The sequence below is a fragment of the Emydura macquarii genome, unplaced genomic scaffold, assembly GCF_026122565.2.
Source record: "Emydura macquarii macquarii isolate MOO-44397 ecotype Brisbane River unplaced genomic scaffold, CSIRO-AGI_Emac_v2 contig_3530, whole genome shotgun sequence".
Lineage (NCBI taxonomy): Eukaryota > Metazoa > Chordata > Testudines > Chelidae > Emydura > Emydura macquarii.
In genome coordinates this window covers 6,681,031-6,699,600 of record NW_027133667.1, presented here as the reverse complement: position 1 = coordinate 6,699,600, position 18,570 = coordinate 6,681,031, and the positions used below count along the sequence as shown (strand labels likewise).

Sequence of the window (18,570 nt, the reverse complement as noted above, 5' to 3'; positions counted from 1 at the left end):
TCTAAAAAAAAAAAACTGACACAAAAGTAACAAGAGTCCTGTAGCACTTTAAAGACTAACAAATTTAATTTCTGCAGGCATAAGCTTTCGTGGGCTGTAACCCACTTCGTCAGATGGGATGCAGCCCACGAAAGCTTATGCCTGCAGAAATTAAATTTGTTAGTCTTTAAAGTGCTACAGGACTCCTGTTGTTTTTGCTGTATACAGACTAACATGGCTACCACTCTGGAACTTTTCACCATGTCACAAAAGTGGCGCTGATGGGGGAACTGCAGCCTGAGCAGTGGGGGATGAGGGCTGTGGAAGGTGGGGGGCAGTCCGGCACTCACTGCCCATGGTGGCTGGCAGCTGTGGGGCTCCCCTGCTGCCCTACAGCTCCAGCCCTGCTGCCCCAGGGCTGAAGCGGAAAATGTTATGAAGGTCTCTGAAAGTCTCAGAGTCCGTGACTTCCATGATCTCCATGACATAATCTTATCCTTAATCATGAATGAAACATTTGAATCCATAATATTTGAGTAAGTGCTAAAGATCTGGCAAAATGAATATCTAGCCCTGCTCTCATAGCGCCCGCAGGCTTAGAAAGTTGGGCAAAACATAATTTACCCTAATACCTTTGGAAACCATAATGTAGCTACAGCGTCACAGTACCATCGAACCATGCTCAGCAAAATTGGTTCCCTAAAGACATAGGCTATCTGGAGATCAATATTGTAGAACATCATTTGTATTATACAAACATGACAGCTGTCTATCACATTTACAGTGCTTTAATGCTGTTTTAGTTGTTACTGCAACACCCACTTCTCTTTAAATCTTCCAGGTCTCTGGCTTGTGCTGATTCATATGATGTCGAAGAGCACTTCAAGATCTAAAACTTAAGGTTTTTGTAGAGCACTGAGAAGAAAGAGAAAAATAGACAATGAAAGTTTTTTAAAAAATTAACAATCAAGTGAATAAAAAACAAAAATTTGTTTGACCAAGAGAGAATTTAATATCTCAGTCCCTTCCACTCACTGAATCTAGCTGGCATTGATTTATAAGTGGAACTTGCAGAGAGCTGTTGCTAGGGGACAAAGCTTTTGTAAGTCCCATTAAAGCAATATTCATGAAGAAGAAATGAAATGTACACATTGTTTGTTTGCTGGTAGCATCAGCAAACAAAAATCCCAACAAAACAAAACAAGAGTTAATCAAGCCCCAATAAGTTATAACTGGGGACAAATGTAATCATTTGTAAGAGGAGCAATCTTTGTACCAAAGATAAGAAGGACACAGAAAGGAGTCCATATATACACACACACACACACACACACACACACACACACACAACTAAACTCTCTATGCTAGATTCTGCTCTCTATTACTCTGGTTTTATGCCACTGTAACTCCCCTGGTTTCATTAGAATGTATTTAATTTTTTATTTCAGTAAAACTGAGAACAGAATTTGGCCCTTGGATTAAATTAATTGACTCCTGATTTACACCCATGTGACTAAGATCAGTAGTAAAAGGTTCTTTAGCTGTATAAATAAAAAGGAAACAAGGAAAGAAGAAGTGGGACTGCTGAAGACTGGAGATGGGGTGGAGATGAAAGATAACCCAGGTATGGCCCAACATCTACATGAATACTTTGCCTCAGTGTCATGGGGCACTCTACTCTCTACTGGGTTGCACCTCCTTCTGGCCATTCTGGGAATTGCTCCACTCGGTTCACCACCCCCTTTCTTCTCTTCCAGCACACAGCTCTCCTTCCACAGCTACAGCACAGTGGCTTTGTGACATGACCCTTTGGCCAGGTCACGCCATGTCCTTCCCTTCTAGAGGTATCTTCTAAAGTCTTTCTCCACAAGCAGCATCAGGCAGTCCCAATCCTGCTGCCACGACCATGTTGCTCCCTCAGTGACCCAGGCAGGCTCCCGTTTGCAGACAGGCCAACTCTCACGAATTAATCGGAAGAGATGCAATTTCTAAGTAAAATAAGCCTGACTCATGATACAGCAATGCTGGGGGAAAAAGAATCTTGACATTTGAGAGCCCTATTCCGAGATCATGAGTCAGACTTAATAATTTTACTCAGAAATCACTGTCAGCCTGCCCGGGTGGCTGGGCCACCTACTGTCAGTCAGGTGTGAGAGTTGAGCGCATCAGGTGAGTTATTTCCCATAGAGATAGGGAAGTGTTATTACCATTATACAAGGCACTGGTGAGATGTCATCTCGAATACTGTGTTTAAGTCTGGTCCTCCGTGTTTAGGAAAGATGAACTGAACCTGGAACAAGTGCAGAGAAGGGCTACTAGGCTGATCAGAGGAATGGAGAACCTACTTTATGAGAGGCAACTTAAGGAGCTTGGCTTGTTTAGCCTAATCAAACAAAGGCTGAGTGGAAATATAATTGCTCTATATAAATACATTAGGGAAATAAATACCAGGGAGGGAGAGAAGTTATTTAAGTTAAGGGCCAGTGTGGACACAGGAACAAATGGCTATAAACTGGCCATCAGAAAGTTTAGGCTTGAAATTAGATGAAGGTTTCTAACCATCAGAGGAGTGAAGTTCTGGAACAACCTTCCCAGGGGAGCAGTAAGGGTAAAAAACCTAACTTGTTTTAAGACTAAACTTGATAAGTTAATGGAGGGGATGGTACAGTGAAATTGCCTACGGTGGCATGTGACCCATCCACGACTGCTATTAGCAAATATCTCCAACAGTCAGCGATAGGGCACGAGATGGGGAGGGCTCTGAGTTACTATAGAGAATGGTTTCCCAGGTGTCTGGCTGGTGGGTCTCGCCCTCATGCTCAGTGTCTAACCGATCGCCATGTTTGGGCTGAGGAAGGAATTTTTCCCCAGGTCAGACTTGCAGAGACCCTGGGTGGTTTTCACCTCCCTCTGCAGCATTGTGCACAGGTCACTTGCTGGTTTGAACTAGTGTAAATAGTAGATTCTCTGTACTTTGAAATCTTTAAATCAAGATTTGAGAACTTCAGTAACTCAGCCAGAGGTGATGGGTCTATTACAGGAGTGGGTGGGTGAGGTTCTGTGGCCTGCAAAATGCAGGCGGTCAGACTAGATGATCATAATGTCCCTTCTGGCCTTAAAATATATGAGTATCACAATCCCTAGGTGAATCAGTCCCTAGGTGTGAACTCAGCTGTTTTCATGTAGCAGAATAACTGTTACTTGAAACTAGTGAATGGTCAGATCACTTTGTCCCCAGGGTAAAACCCAAGGAGGGGGCTAAAGGGGAGAGAATCTCTAACAGGATCCCCTCACAGAGCTCATTCTTGGTGATTCCATTGGCAAAGTGGGGTCTGTCCTCCTTGAACCCCGGGGCTTACCTACACAGCTGAGAGATGCTCAGCGATCTCTGCCCTATACCAGATTTGTTCCTCTATAATTTGCTCCCCTCTCTGGCAGTATGGCTGCACTACCAAGGATTCCCCTGGATGCTGCTGCCCCTCGGGTTCTCTTAGCATGAAAAGGACTACGTGAAGCAGGTATTGTAGCCGCAAGCTGGATAACTTCTCCCGAGGAAGCTCTGCAGGACTGAAGGGAGCTTCCTCCCTTCCAAGTTGCCCCCCTCCCATCTCAGCATAGATCCTGATCATACCTCTGTGGTGTCCTAGAAAGGAAAGGCCATTAATGCAGCTGACCCTCCCCCCTCCTTCTGCATGGGATGGGTGTTTCCTTATGTGTTTATGGTTTACAAACAGTTTTAAAACAAGTTTAATAAACTTGTAAAGGGCTGTGTGTGGTTCACAAAAATATTTTTTTCTGCCAGTCACATGCATATTTACACATGTCCCTCTACATTTGCCTCCTAGAAAGATGATATAAAAAAAGCCTCTGCTATGTGACCTTATACAAAGAAACTTAGCTTCTGTGTCCAGGAGTTCAGAGTTCATGACCTTGTTTCTTTTTCAAAAGGTACGTTTCACCCATGAGACTGGCTTTCCAGCAGGTTCACTCAGTTCATTGCTTTGCTTTTACTACTGCTGCATTGAGAACAACCTGCTGAATGGCCATCAGATTGATGTGAAATATATATATTCCCCTTTGCTGGGATGTCATTCCCTATTTTCTTAAGTGTTTTGAATGGATGTGACCAACATCTGCTAGGATTCTTCATTTGTTACTTTGCTGACATAATCAGGACATATTAGATTATGCCAGCTCCTGAAAACCATATTTTAAGCTAAATCAGTTGAAAGCACAGTGCCTCTGACTGTAGGCAGCTACAGACAGTCCCTGCACTGAAGAGCTTTCCATCTAACTTGACTAGTGTGAAGGAAAAAGAAGATGGGGTCTCTGTTTCTGCTGAGAACTGATTTTTAGTAATGGATGTAAAAGCCTGAGATGGCAAGTGCCTTTCTAACAGAAGTTTAAATCTTAGAATGTTAAGGGTTAACAAAATAGTTAAGAGGCCTAGACGCCAGCAGGGATGGAATGCAGAGAAAGACCCTGTAACTTGGATAAGGAAAGATGCAAATACTGAGCTAAGAAAATTCCTAGATAAGTAGGTTTTTTTAGTATGTATGATCATGGGAACTGTGACATATAAAGACTTGTTTGTGTGAAGCTATAAAGCTGTTAGAATTTAGTTTTAAGTTGTCGCCCCTTACATTGTAGGGACCACCTTCTTTACGTAAAGAATAAACTCTGATTTTGCTAATCTGTTGTTTGGCTAATTCTGGACCATCCGCTAGGCAACGGACATGTTAGTAAGGACCCCTGAGTTTGGTTTCTTCCACACTAGACACTACGAGGCTGAAGAAGGGAAGTGTTTTCCCTGTTTAAAGCTTGATCTGAAGTGCTTGTGCAAAAATCACAAAGGAAGCGTATGGCAGTGCCTGGAAATTGAACCCGGTAATCCTGACTCCCAGTCCAGTACCTTAAACATAAGATTAACCTTCCTCCCCTGAAGAGTGCACAACAGTGGCTGGTCATCACCACCTCAAGTGTGAAGCACTAGCAGGCTGCAATCTACAGATGGTCCCTGCTTGAATCTGTGTAGCTCGTGTTATAGGGCTGTGGTTATGGGAAGATACAAAAGTTGGATGATGAAGATGAACTCTAGATTGCTCCATCTAGTTTCTGAGCAATTTAGAATGTAATGTGCATGTGTTGCACATCAGAAAATGTGCCCATATTGGGGAGGTGGGGAGGGGGATATAGTGTTTGTTCGATTCTGCTTAATTGAGAAATTAATCTTTTCAGTGACTTTGTGGGGTAGAATACCTTACAGAAGCTGGGGAAGTTGTTGAAACTTCAGTCCTTTCTTGGGTGACTACGTAGGTGAAAGGAAGTTTATGGCACTTTTAAAAACGGACTAAGTTTAACTCCCACGAACTAGCTAACTTCCCCTCTCAGTGAATAGTGATTACAGGACCTCTTGTTTGTATAATTGCTGCTGTTTCCTCACAGTAAGTTCTAGTATCTAATGTATACCTTTGAATAGCTCTTTTAGAAACCGTAACTATGAAAAGGATTCAGTATAGAACCGAATTCTATAAGCTCTTAGACTAGGACAGCTATCTTTATTTATGGAGAAATGGATTCAATCAATATATCATTGTCAGGTGAGACACAGGGCACGTCTTGAGGATTAATAGCCAGGTGTGAAAGAAATGGCTTAGGTTGTGTACAGTGCAAAGGGCTATTAACCTCAGCCAGTCGTCAATCCCTATATTATTGCTATTACAGGCTAAAGAACCCCTCAGTCTTAACAATTACTAATATATGACATTTATTTAGCACCTATCCTCCCAATGTGTTTCATGAGTTGTGGATCTGACCATTGAAGTCAATGGAAAGATTCCCATTACTGACCTCAATAAGCTTTGGATCAGGCCCCACACCACTTAACTCCTTGCTAGAATGCAGCCATGTTTGGGGTGGAACACAGTTCTTATTAGCAAACAAAAACTACACTTTCTGGCAGTTAAGGTGGCAAGATGTAGCCTATCCCCCCAAAACCCTAAAATCTTGCGCAACGCAGGCTTCAGAACCTCACCCACCCACTCCAGTAATAGACCCTAACCTACGACTGAGTTACTGAAGTCCTCAAATCATGGTCGAAAGACTTCAAGGCACAGAGAATCCACCAGCAAGTGACCCATGCCCCGTGCTACAGAGGAAGGCAAAAAACCCCCAAGGCCTCTGCCAATCTGCCCGGGGGGAAAATTCCTTCTTGACCCTAAATATGGTGATCAGCTAAACCCTACATGTGGGCACGACTCACCAGCCAGACACCCAAGAAAGAATTATCTGTAGTAACTCAGAACCCACCCCATCAACTGTCCCATCACAGGCCATTGGCATATTTATGCTAGTAGTCAAAGATCAGTCAATTGCCAAAACTGCCAGATTAGTCAAATGCCAAAAATTAGGCTGTCTCATTGTACCATCACTTACATAAACTTATCAAGCTCAGTTTTGAAGCCAGCTAGGTTCTTTGCCCCCACTGCTCCCATTGGAAGGCTATTCCAGAACTTCACTTCTCTGATTGATGGAAAATAGTTTTTTGCTGAAAAATGAACATTTTTGGAGCAAAATTTCACTTTTACTGTTTTAAAAAAAACGAACCCATTTACAAAATGTCTATCAGTTACAGCAATTGTTATAATAATTGCTGAAATGTGTAGTTACCAAAGTTGTGGTCTCATCTTACTGAAGAGCTGGTGCAATAAAGCACAAATCAGTAAACAGAAGAAATAGTGGAAAAAGGGGAGGTTCAGACTAACCCTGTCTTGTGTGAGAGCAAAAAGAACTATTGTGTAAGTAACTCACACCCTTATGTACGTCCAACCCTTATGGGCTCTTGCCACTTCTTGTCATGTGTGTGTTTTATAATCCTGAGGCATTTCTGCAGTGAAGGAAGATTCTGTCCCTAACCTGATTTGCAATGAAGAAGGTTTAGGATGTCCTATTAGCATGTTCTGAAACCATTCTAGATTTTAGCCTCCTTCATTAGGGTTTCTCTCATTACATTCTAATACGATACATTCTGAAAGCTGGACTAATGAAACCCAATTTTTAATAGCAGCATTTCAATTTCAGGAGGAGGAGAGGGATCATATCCTTGGGGGAACTGTAGTACATCCCTATAAACAGGGTATTTTGAATCATTATCAGTCTTTCTTTCAGAGGGGTGAAGTAAAAGATCTCTTTTGCTGTTCTAATATGATTATGAACCACAAATCAAATAAAAGAAAGCTGAAGATATATGGGGTTTTCTTTCTGAATGCAGAGATAAGGTGGGGGAGAAAAAGAAGGACAGATTGGCTAATAACTTTTGTTCCTACATAAGATAACTTATGGTGGTCACTACCACATAAAAACCCTGTCTTTTGCTTCTTCTCCACCTTCCCTCAGAACAGCGCTTCCATAACCCTTCCCACTTTCAATCCATCTCTTCACTATGACAACCAGCCCTAAGGCAAATCGTGATGTCCTTACATAGACCCTGATTCAGGAAAACATCCTTATTCAGGACAGGATTTAAGCAAGAATGTTGTTCCGAATTGATGCCTGAGTTCTTCTCAGACAAATTACACTAAGGGACCACAGAATTTGGCTCTCTATAATTAATTACACTTTACTTGTAACTTCCCTTTTATTCATGCCTCCACTCAAGGGTTATTTTTACAGCTTTATACTAAACCTTTTGAGAATCAAGAGCTGACTTAACTTATTGAGATAAGCCTTAACAAAACTATATGGGGAAGTTACCTGTGTGAGAGTAGCTGGATTTAGCAATATAGCTGCAAACTCTAAAATTAAAACAGTTCTCAATTAGTCAGATTGAATAGGGCTGGTCAAATTTTTCCATCAAACTGGTTTTCAGTGAAAAATCTGTTCTTTGACAAAACAGAATTTTTCAAGAAAAGGGTCTGATTCCACAGAAAATTTTAAAAAACCCCAAACACCTGAAAAAAAGAGTCAGCCAAATAAAAATACTTCCAGTTTTCAACTATCTTGCCATGCCACCTAATGAGAGTTGTAGTTTGGGTTTAGTTATGTCCCCGGTCTCATCTGTGGGGCCTACCTCCCTAGCTGGACTACAGCTGTCATAATGCACCACAGCTAGGGACTCCTCATGACGCACCTGCCCGTGTCGCTATGATGGGAGACCATGATGCACCATAGGATATGTAGTCTGACCAGGGAACTTAGCTTTTTCAAGAGAACAGGCACATGAGGCAGCTAACTACAAGTCCCATAAGGCATGATGGCAGCATTTCTGAAATGAAATATTTTGGTTTTCAGCCTGAGTGTCTTGCTTTCTGATTTTTCATTAAAAAGCCAAATTCTTCTGTGGGCAAATTTCAAAAAAAGTATTTTCTTTTCATTTTCACTGAAATTTTCCAATGGATAAAAAGCCTATTTCCCAACTACTTATAATATCAAATTATTAGATGCAAAAACTTTCTAGATATTGTAGATTCAATAAAGACATGACAACTGGCTCATTAACCAAGACTTTCGGTTCTGAGCATCTCTAATTATATACCTAAATCTATATTTAAACGCCTAAATAATTGGCCTGATTTTCAGACATGCTGAGGAGCCACAGCCCCCAGTAAAATCCAAGGGACCTGCAGGTGCTTAGCATCATCCAAAGTCAAACCACTTATTTAGGCCTAAAAATGGTGTAAAGCATCATTGTCTTCTCTTTCAGTCTTGCACTGAGTGCAACTCTGCTGGACCTGAGCATCTGGCCCAATATGTTTTGCATATTAGAGGATGCAGTCATGTAATTCCTCTTACTACTTCTATGCTAAATCAGCTCCTGGATTGCTTGCACTATATGCTCTGCTGATGTGGTACAGAAATACAGCTACTTGGATATAAGCAGGTCTGTAAAGCATGACCCTGCATCCACTGATGTTAATGGGAGCATTGCCATTGGGTTTGATGGAAGCAGACGCAGGTGCTTAATAAGCTGAAGCGTATGACTGAGATAGATATAAAGTGTTGTTGAATGTCTATGCAAAGTACATAAGCCCCTTGATAAGTCAGGTGTAAATTTTTAATGAATTAGATCCGAAGATGTGTCACCCATTTAAGAGAGATCAGAAAGTAGTCATCAGATGTTTGACCTCTTGGGCGGATAGGTCCCCTGGTGTCAAGGGAAGCCTGTTTCAGAACCTCAAGCCATTATGTGAAACCATACATCCATCTAAAGCTCTTGAGCATTGTAATTTAAAAGTCCTCTAGAAACAAGTTTTATCCAAAGTTGTTCTGCAAATTTGAATTCAGAAGTTATTCATTTGTTATGACTAGCCAGACTGCTAAGTTGATGTATGGGATTTTAAATAATTGGTGAGACAGGGTGATATTTTACTACAATGAAATAAAGCAACAAGGATAACAAGGATCTTTCTATAGGATCTCTAAGCAACTTACAAAGGTGCCTGAGTTGCATTATCCCAAATTTACAGGTGAGTAAACTGAAGCACAGAGAAGTTAAGGCAAACAACAGGTCAATGGTGGGAACAGCACCAAGCACTAGACATCATTTCCTCACAAAAGTAAAATTCTGATTAACTTTTGGACATTCTGAACTATGATTTGTGACTGATCTCTGTTGTGTGCTACTGCTTATGTTACAATGCACCTTTATAGTCTATTGGAGAACTTAGCAGGTGCCAGTCTACTGACCCTGCTAATTAGCTGCATGTTTTTTCCAACAAGATTGATGTAAAGAGAATGATGGTCCAGTGTTCGGGTAGTTGCCTTGGACTCAGGAGATCTGGGGGCAGTTCTTGGCTTCCTCTCTTCTGTGACCTTTGGCAAGTCATTTAGTCTCAGTTCCCCTCATCTAGAACGTGGGAATAATAGTACTTCCCATACCTCACAGGGTTGTTATGAAGATAAATACATTAGGAACTGTGAGGCATTCAGACAGTAGGTGATCATATAATTATATATCTTATGTAATTATGCTAAATGTCTTACATAACTGTTACCCACTAAACTGTATGCCATGTGGTAGTTATTGACAGAGCCTTTGAGTTGACACTTTACATAGCTATGGAGAAATAAGTTAATACTGAAATCTGTAGCTGTCGGCAGTCATTTGGTGTTTGAAATAGATATAAGAAATAATATAATGTAATCTGAAAATAGACAGGCATGAAAATGAAATAAAACGGCAAAACCTTAACTGAATCTTTTCAGAACCTACAGAAAGGTTTGATTTGGGTTCCATTCCAGAAGCGGCAAAAGTTTTTCTTTTTGGAGGAGCATGAATGTATCTTACATTTCCTAAATTGGCTTGTTCAAGCCTAATAAAAGCTTCATTGCTCAGAGACAGTGTGCTCCAGAAAGAACAAGTTCCAAACACTGATGTGCATTTTTCCAAGTTAGCTCAATCCCCTCCCCACCCCAACGAAAGGGCCTCTTCCTCATTTTTTTTTAAACTTAGAGACCTTCCAGTATATGTCTAATCTTCAAAGCAATTAATGGATCAGGCCCCAGCTACAGCAAAGACATATTTTGGTCTAAAAACCACAGTGACAGCTGCACACATCTGGGACAATGCATATCACAAAGCCCAGGATGAAGCCATGAGAGCTGGCCCCCAGCCCAGGGGATCAGGCTGTGGAGCAAACTTCCTTATATCAGGTGAATCCAGAGTCTGAACATTTTTAGGAAACACTGTAAAATCTTCTTCAAAAAAGGTCTTTCCAGCATAAGAATGACATTCATACCACTCAGATCTCCTTCTACTCAGTAAACCCCGAAAAATCTAAACAAAAAACCTTATCCCCAGAGCAGATTTGTACCCCCAAAAGGGAGAAGTACCAGAGACTCAGCACTCAGGTACTAGGGTGATATGTAGCACTATAACACTCTAAGAGAGAGAGATATATACACTTGAATGAAGATTAAAGTTGTGTTACAAGCTGCTGACTTTTGGTCTTAAACCTATTTAATTAATTCTTGTAAGGAATCTACTATAGATTAAAAATACAACATCTATAAATATGGGAAATGTGTAATGTTTTGTAGGTATTTTTAGGAGCTTTTTTAAAAAAGAAAAAAAGATTAAATTGATTTTTTGTGCCTCATACAATCCATATGCAAAAACCCATAGTAAGTGGCTTACAAAAATTTCCTCCACTCTTTTGAAATCAGCTTTTCCCTGTGTATTAGCACATAAGGAGCTGATTCATCCTTAAAGGGCCAATTATCCCATTATTGGATTGGCTTTACACCTAGTATACGAAATTTGAATAAGTTATTAAATCTACTCAAAGTTCTGAATACCACTGCCAGACCTGAACAAAATAAATAACTTGAACACAAAAACAGACCATGGCACCAAGAAAGCCTCAAATAAGTTTTTCAAGCAGAACACATGCTTCTGAACTCATGGTTGAGTCCACCATCACTAATTACATTACACTAACATGATTAGTGAAGATTTATTCAGGTTCTCTAAACACCAGTTTTCCTTTATCTAGTTGTCTGAGCAACCTTAACATCCTCTGTTTATCCACGGAATAGGTATAGCGTTGGGTGGCAGTCATTTAAACTTCCCATCCAGTCCTACAATCCTTATCTCTGACCGAGAATAATGACCTCTAAATGTGAATGGCTTCAGTGCTGATTATCTTTCACTTCTCTGCTGAGATGGATGTGAATGGCAATTGTTAAGTTTTTGTTATATAGATAACTATGCACTCACAATGGACTGTCTTCCCCAGCTCCTTTCACACAGGCCTCTAAACAGTCATCCAATAGTCTAATCTTCTGGGCCACACTAATTGATCTGGATTTGAACTAATAACCTACAGGTGAAGGGCTCTACAGTATATTATTAATTTTCTTAAACATCCAGGCACACCATCCCAAATATAAACTAGTTTGAAATCATTTAATCTCCATAAGATTCAGCTTCAGCTTGAATGCAGATATATTCAAAGGTGTTCAAAGTGGGCTTACAGCTCCCCATAAGGTTATTGTATTTATGACTTCCCCTTCGTTAGTAGGGCTTTTCCTTTGTTTTATGGTATGGGCAAGGAAAACAGACAAACAAAATATGAAGTTTCTTGATCCAAAATATGAAGGATTTGGTCTCGGTTGATGAGAGTCAGGTCCACATTCACTATTCGTGTAAATGGGTACATCTCCACTTGTCCTGGTAACATTATCGCGAATCACCAGATGGCATGATGGCTGCCAATAGTCTTGCTGGTTTTGCGTATGAGAATTTACAGCAGCTTGGTTTTGAAGAAATGCCTATTAGCATGTCTTCATGCTGAGAATATTAGCAGTAAAATTGGTTCTCTGACTAAAAATCATTCTTTAGCTACAGACTTGCTACCTAAAAGGTTACATTTGAGCAGCCAAATGGAACATTATATGCTGTCAAAACATTACAGCCCTGAGTTTGTTATTTGACTTCTTTAAATCAATTTGAATAAAGTGCATTCTTATATAATCCCAGAATAAAAATCAGAAAATAAATAGATGTGCCAAAAAGCCAGAACCTTAAATTAACCCTCCATTTAATTAGATGGACTGTTTCTTCAAATAATATAACCAGCAATAAAATGTTACCATAAACTAAAGTCAGAGTTTAAAGAGAAATGGCACCAGGTGGTTCCACACAGCCTATTCTTACTTAGTTACCTCCATACTAGAAATTACTTGTTTCAATTAACGTATTACAATATTTTTAGCCACTTTTGTTATTATATTGTGGTCATTGGCTTCACCTGAATTATGTACGATTACTGATGTTTATCACTACTGAAAATTCTTGAGTTCACTCCCTTTAAAGGTAGAAAGAAAAAACTTCTTTGTAAGGTTTCTGATGGAAGTTTGCTTGCATCCACTTTGTTTCAGTAAATTAATGAGCAAATCTTACTTGAAAACTAACTTAGGAGTCCATATTTTATAGTTTGAGATATAGACAAAGGCACTTCCCCCTGCTATTTCATTTGAGCATATGATGCTTTTTATAAGATGAAATGCTTTAACTATTTTGTGCTGTGACAGGGTGTTTTTGCCCTGCACTGGAGACGAAGGGGTTAAGCCAATATTCCTGGCAGACTCCAACTGCTGCTTCAATATAAAGGGGGAGCAGCTCAGGTCAGCCTGGAGACCCTGAAGATACCTGGGTGGAGGCTTCAGGAATCAGGGTAGGAAGTGGCCCAGGGGGAGGGTTACGTATTGGCCTGTGAAGAAGCAGCGTTTTGGCCAGATCCCCGATGACACAATGGCACTAGTGGGTCACTGACAGGGTCCTGTGCTGGGACCCAATACAGCAGGGAGGGACTGGGTCCCCCAACCCCCACAGCCACCTATCCCCTGGTGCTGACCCCTACCACTGCGGCTTTTAGGCCATGCTACCCTGAAGAGCGGCCCTGAAGGCAGGGGTGGTTCCATTGACTTCAGCTACTAGGCCGCTGAACCCTGAAACTAAGGGCCGCTATTGACTCTGGCCCTTAGGCTGTGCCGCCCCAAAGGCCGGGGTGGTCCCAATGACTCCGGCTGTTAGGCCATGCTGCCCCAAAGACAGGGGCAGCCCTACTGACTTGGACCACTAGGCCACCTAGTCCTGAACATAATGGCAACTATTGACACTGGCTCTTAGGCCACGCTGCACTGAAGGCAGGGTTTGCTCCACTGTCACTGGCCACTAGGCTGCCTAGCCCTGAACATAAGGGCTGCCATTGACTGTGGCCATTAAGCTGCACCACCCCGAAGATGGGGGAGGCTCCAATGACTGGGGCCCCTAGGCCAGCCAGTGCTGGACATAAGGGCAATTATTGGCCCTGGCCCCTAGGCCACGCTGCTCCAAAGGCAGGGGCGGCTCTACTGACTCAAGCCACTAGGCAAGCCCACCCTGAATAAGATAATAGAATAAGAATAATAGAGCTATTGACTCTGGCCACTCGGTCACTTAACCACAGGGCCCAGACCCCACACCCATGGGGTTTAATGTGCTTTAATACTGTGCTTTAATATTGCAGGATCATTGTCTCATAGACTTTAAGGTTAGAAGGGACCATTATGATAATCTAGTCTGACCTCCTGCACAACGCAGGCCACAGAACCTCACCTTACCACTCCTGTAATAGACCTCTAACAAGCCTTATTGTTAGTTACAGAATAGAGAGGGCTGTACCACATGAATTCAGGAAAGAGATTATGCAAAAGGAATGGAAGGGCTCTCTAACTATTTGAAATCTTTGTTGAAAAAGGGGGAAATAATGCCACTGAAAAGGTTAAAGTGACCATCAGCAGTCATTGCTACTCCTTAGGAAAAATAAAAAAAGGAATTCATACTGTTGGTTCAATCTTTCCATCAAGCTGGCATATCCAGCCCTTTGAGTAGCATAGAAGCTTTTACACCACCCCATCCCTGTTGCTGGCACAGGAGGGGAAAGGCTAAGTAGCTGCAACAGATACCATGCTGGTTCCTAGCTGGTTTTGGAATCAGTAGCTGTGTCTTAGTGCAAGGGGATTGGCTCTGTACGTTGTGGCAGCAGTATCAGTGCAGTGCAAAGGAGAACAGTAATTCCTCCCCATATCTGGGCATGGGCTGTGTGCAACATGGGCATTGCTGAGAATCTGTCTGATCCCACGTTGTCACGTAAAAGCCACGTGCCAGCCACTTCCAGGCAACATATCTGCCATTTCTGGGAAATATTACAGGTCATTTTATCAGGCAGCCTGTGCCTTTTAAACAATAATACAGAGATGTTAATTTGAAAAGCGGTCAGTGAAAAAGTCTTGTTTTCGCTCCTGAATAATCTATTCTTGCTCTTGATTTCACAGCGACATCCTGTGTGTTTCCTGATAGAGAAAGGGAAGACAAGAGACCAAGGTACGTAGAGCAACCTGGCTTATATGGGTCAAAATAAATGATAAACAAAAATATTTATAGAAAAGTATTTTACAGCCTGATAACAAAAAGAGTGTTAAAAATGATAGTTCCTTTGGAAAGTGGCATTTCTTTTTTCTGCAGACATGCAGTCACGTGTTGCTGAAGATGAATGTCTTTAACTAATATCACATCATTTCCCTGCCCCCCATATTTCACTTTTACTTATCCTAGCAGAATGTTTTTTGCCACTCACGCTCTTCTCACTGCAAGTCTGTCCTTCCTGTCTGCTTTATTAGTGCAGATTGAGAGTTCTGACCTTTCCCAGAGTCCAGCAATTGAATCTTCACCTGCTATTTTCAGAATTATACACTGCTGATATTTACATTATTTCAATTTGATATTTGCATGCAGACTGGTTTGGATAGAACAAAGACTTCCATTTGTGGGTCTCAGAGCAAGTAGTCAAGCTGAGGCTCCAAATGCAACCAGATACGAGGAGAGGGCAGATATTTCTCATATTGAAAAGGCAGAGAAAATCATTCCCAGTAGGGCTTAGTCCTCCCAGTTTCTCCTCATGAGTGAAATCCTATAGATTTCAGTTGGGAATTTGCCTACAAACAACACTTTGCAAAACCCAGGGTCTTTTTTAGCATGACCCCATTCTGGTTCAGAGAGGACAGACTCAGCCTGAATGGAAAACAAATGACCTTCTCCTGCAGGGGATAATGCAGTTCTGCTGGATTTGTTATTGAGACTATGAATTAAACCATTTAAAACTTGTGATCAGATTTGTTCTAATTAGTTTTGTGGCCTATTTTAGCCATACATGTTATTCTAGTAATTTTAGATTCTGGAGGATCTCCTTCACTCTGGGGAAAAAAAAGCGATTACCAGGAGGTAAGCTGTATGACTAAGACTTTGTGATTTACATTTCTTGGCCCTGTCCTGAAAACACTCATATTTGTATAACTTTGCACACAAGTAGTAATTTTGACGTAAAAGGGAATACGCACATGAATAAAGCTATGATGAAGTGCTTGCATGAATATAGTTGTTTTCTGTACAGCTTGCAATTACATAATTCCTTTTCTAGTGAGAGGCTACGGATTTGGTTGCTCTAGTGAACAAAAAGAGATCAAGAACATCCCTGCCCGGTACACCTTCCAAGTTCAAATTCTTGGGACATGCTTGAAATCATCCATACCCTATTCTTGTGGGCCTGGGAAAATAGTATTCTTTTATCTACAAAATGCATTTGCCCCCCAATCATTTCATGATAGAAATCCCCCACTGTTGAATTGAATACTTTTTCATAATCAATAAGCCTTATTATTTCAGTTGTTTGGCTATGAAGGTAAGATGCAGTGTGTAAACACAGAAGCACCACTGCTTGACCTCAGGGCATTCCTGGGTCTTACATTGATCAGGTTGGTAATGCCAGGGGGGGGGGCATCCAATAACCAGTACCAAACAATGCTAAACTAGATGACCTAATAAGCAAATACAAAAAGTTTTTCATAGATCAGGGCAGTTCCCTGGAAAATTCAAGGTTAAAGTGGACACTCTTATAGACCCCTTCAGCGAATGCTCCATGAAAAATCTCAGTGATGTGGCAAGACTGACTGACTGATGAGATTTTTGGAAAAGCACCATGCCAGAATTTTTTGTTTTCATCCTTAAAAGGTTTTCCTCAGATTTTTAAAAAAAATCTTACAAATGACATGGGAGGCAGCATGGTCTAGTGCAGTGGTTCCCAGCCTTTTTGGCTGGAGAGCCACAAATATCATTTTTACAACCCTGAAGGGCCACCAGTCTATCAACTCATAAAAAAACATATTGACATATACACCATTAAGGACTATAGATCACTACATATTTAAAGGAAACATTTTGCTGCTACTGTGCTCATTTTTACATTCACTATTTTACACCTAAAATTACTCACAGAATGTCACACACTCACAGACAAAGCACTAGTGTAGAAGAGTGACTGTCACTGCACACTGAACACTACACATGGCCTGACAGCTAAGTCATGGTGGGTAGCCTGCTAAGTGCGGGCCAAATTGAAGGCCCTGATTTTTAGAGTCCTGCCTCTCCTCAAGCATGGTAGGTCCAGCAGTGCCACCTCCACCCCCACATCCCACTGCAGCCAGACGGAAGGAGTTCAACGCAGAGGCTGCCTCCCTGCTGATCTCCCGTCCCACTGGCTGCAGCAGGGAAACTGCATGTGTCCTGTAGCCCTATGCACTCCACCTGGGTACCTAGGCAGTGGCTTCCTTCTGCAGCCAGGGGGATGGGAAATCAGTTCTCCACTTCCTCTGGCTCCAGCAGGGACCCCAGCACCTATGGACCCAGGAGGATCTTCCTCAGGGAATCCAGGGAAGCTCCTTTTTCAGCTGGCATAGTTTCTTTAATTTAGCCTTCTGAACAAAACAATCAAACCCTTGCAGATTCTTATTTCAAAGTCTATGCAAGCATAGCAATCCTTTCCCCAAATTAGTCTCTTGTACCAGAAATCCCAGTAACAAGATTTCCTAGTTCTTACCTCAGATCCTGAGCAATATAGAGCTCCCAACCTGTCACCCCTCTTGTTTGTTTGTCTGTCTGTCTGTCTGGTTTTTTTGGATCAATTCACCTCAGCAGTAACTCCAGTAGTATTCCAGGGGGGGGCACACCACCTCTGGCACCTCAACTTTTGGGGGGTGTTGCACTGCCTCCCTCCCAGCTATTTCCTGCTGCCCTCTTTATATGAGGGTCAGCTAATTAAGTTCAACTTCTTTCTCAGGTGCAGTGGGAGGAGCCAATCAGACAGCCAGATCAGCTCCAGGCCTCTGACCCTAAGGAATGTTACCCCATATTCCTTCACAGGCCTCTGGATGTTACAGTAAACCAGATAAAAGTTTCTTTTTTCCTAGTTCAAATTGCACTGAGAAAGGCAAAAGGTGCATTTTAAATATTTGGAATAATCATTACAATTGCTGCTTTTTCTATGCTGCACTGAAAGCTTTACATACAATTTCAACATTCTGGGCACAGAATGGTCGAAGCTCTGGGCGAGTGCAGGGAGTGGCCATTCTGTAAATCTTAGGACAGTCCTATCTCTTGTGTGAGGGGAAAAGTGTTAATTAAAACAGGGAATTAGTTTGGTATGGTACTGCTCATTCTCTGTCTGGATTGGTGGCTGCTAGTTTAACAACTCATCTCGGTCTATTCCCTTTCATAATGTCCATTCAAGTTCCAGACTAGATCAGAAGATAGGACTACTCTGCATCAGACTAGTCATACTGCCTCAGTGAGGTTCAAAGTATGTTCCTAATTATTCTCTGCTAATAATTGGCACATGTTGGGATCCCTGAAACCCTATTCCAATCGCTCCCAAAAACTCACACTTCATCACTCAGGTACTTTTATTTGGCATATAGCAACACTATGCCCAAGCAGGACAGGCTCAGTCGCAGGCAGTAGATGCACGGTATATCACAAATGCCAAGTAACACAACAGAACTTTTCCTTGTATACATCTTTATTGACACCTGCATTCCTGACTATATAGTAGACCATGTGCTTCATGACTGGTTTGGTTACTTTTCAGCAACCAAACCCTGTAAGGCAGGCTCTGTCTGTGTGCTGTCAATGTATAACCTGATCTCTACGTTCCAGGTTTATCTTGTCCATTGTCCCTAATACCAGGGTTTTTCTGTTTACCTTAGCTTGACTGACTT

General features: G+C 41.7%; 1 long non-coding RNA gene across 1 annotated transcript; it reads right to left on the bottom strand.

Annotated features, from left to right (window-relative positions):
- Positions 1–751: 751 nt before the first annotated feature.
- LOC137145467 (uncharacterized) lies at positions 752–17,503 on the bottom strand. Its single transcript, XR_010917666.1, has 2 exons — positions 17,394–17,503; positions 752–894 (listed from the first exon to the last, which is right to left on the bottom strand). It is a non-coding gene; the product is annotated as an uncharacterized lncRNA (long non-coding RNA).
- Between the last annotated feature and the right edge of the window lie 1,067 nt (positions 17,504–18,570).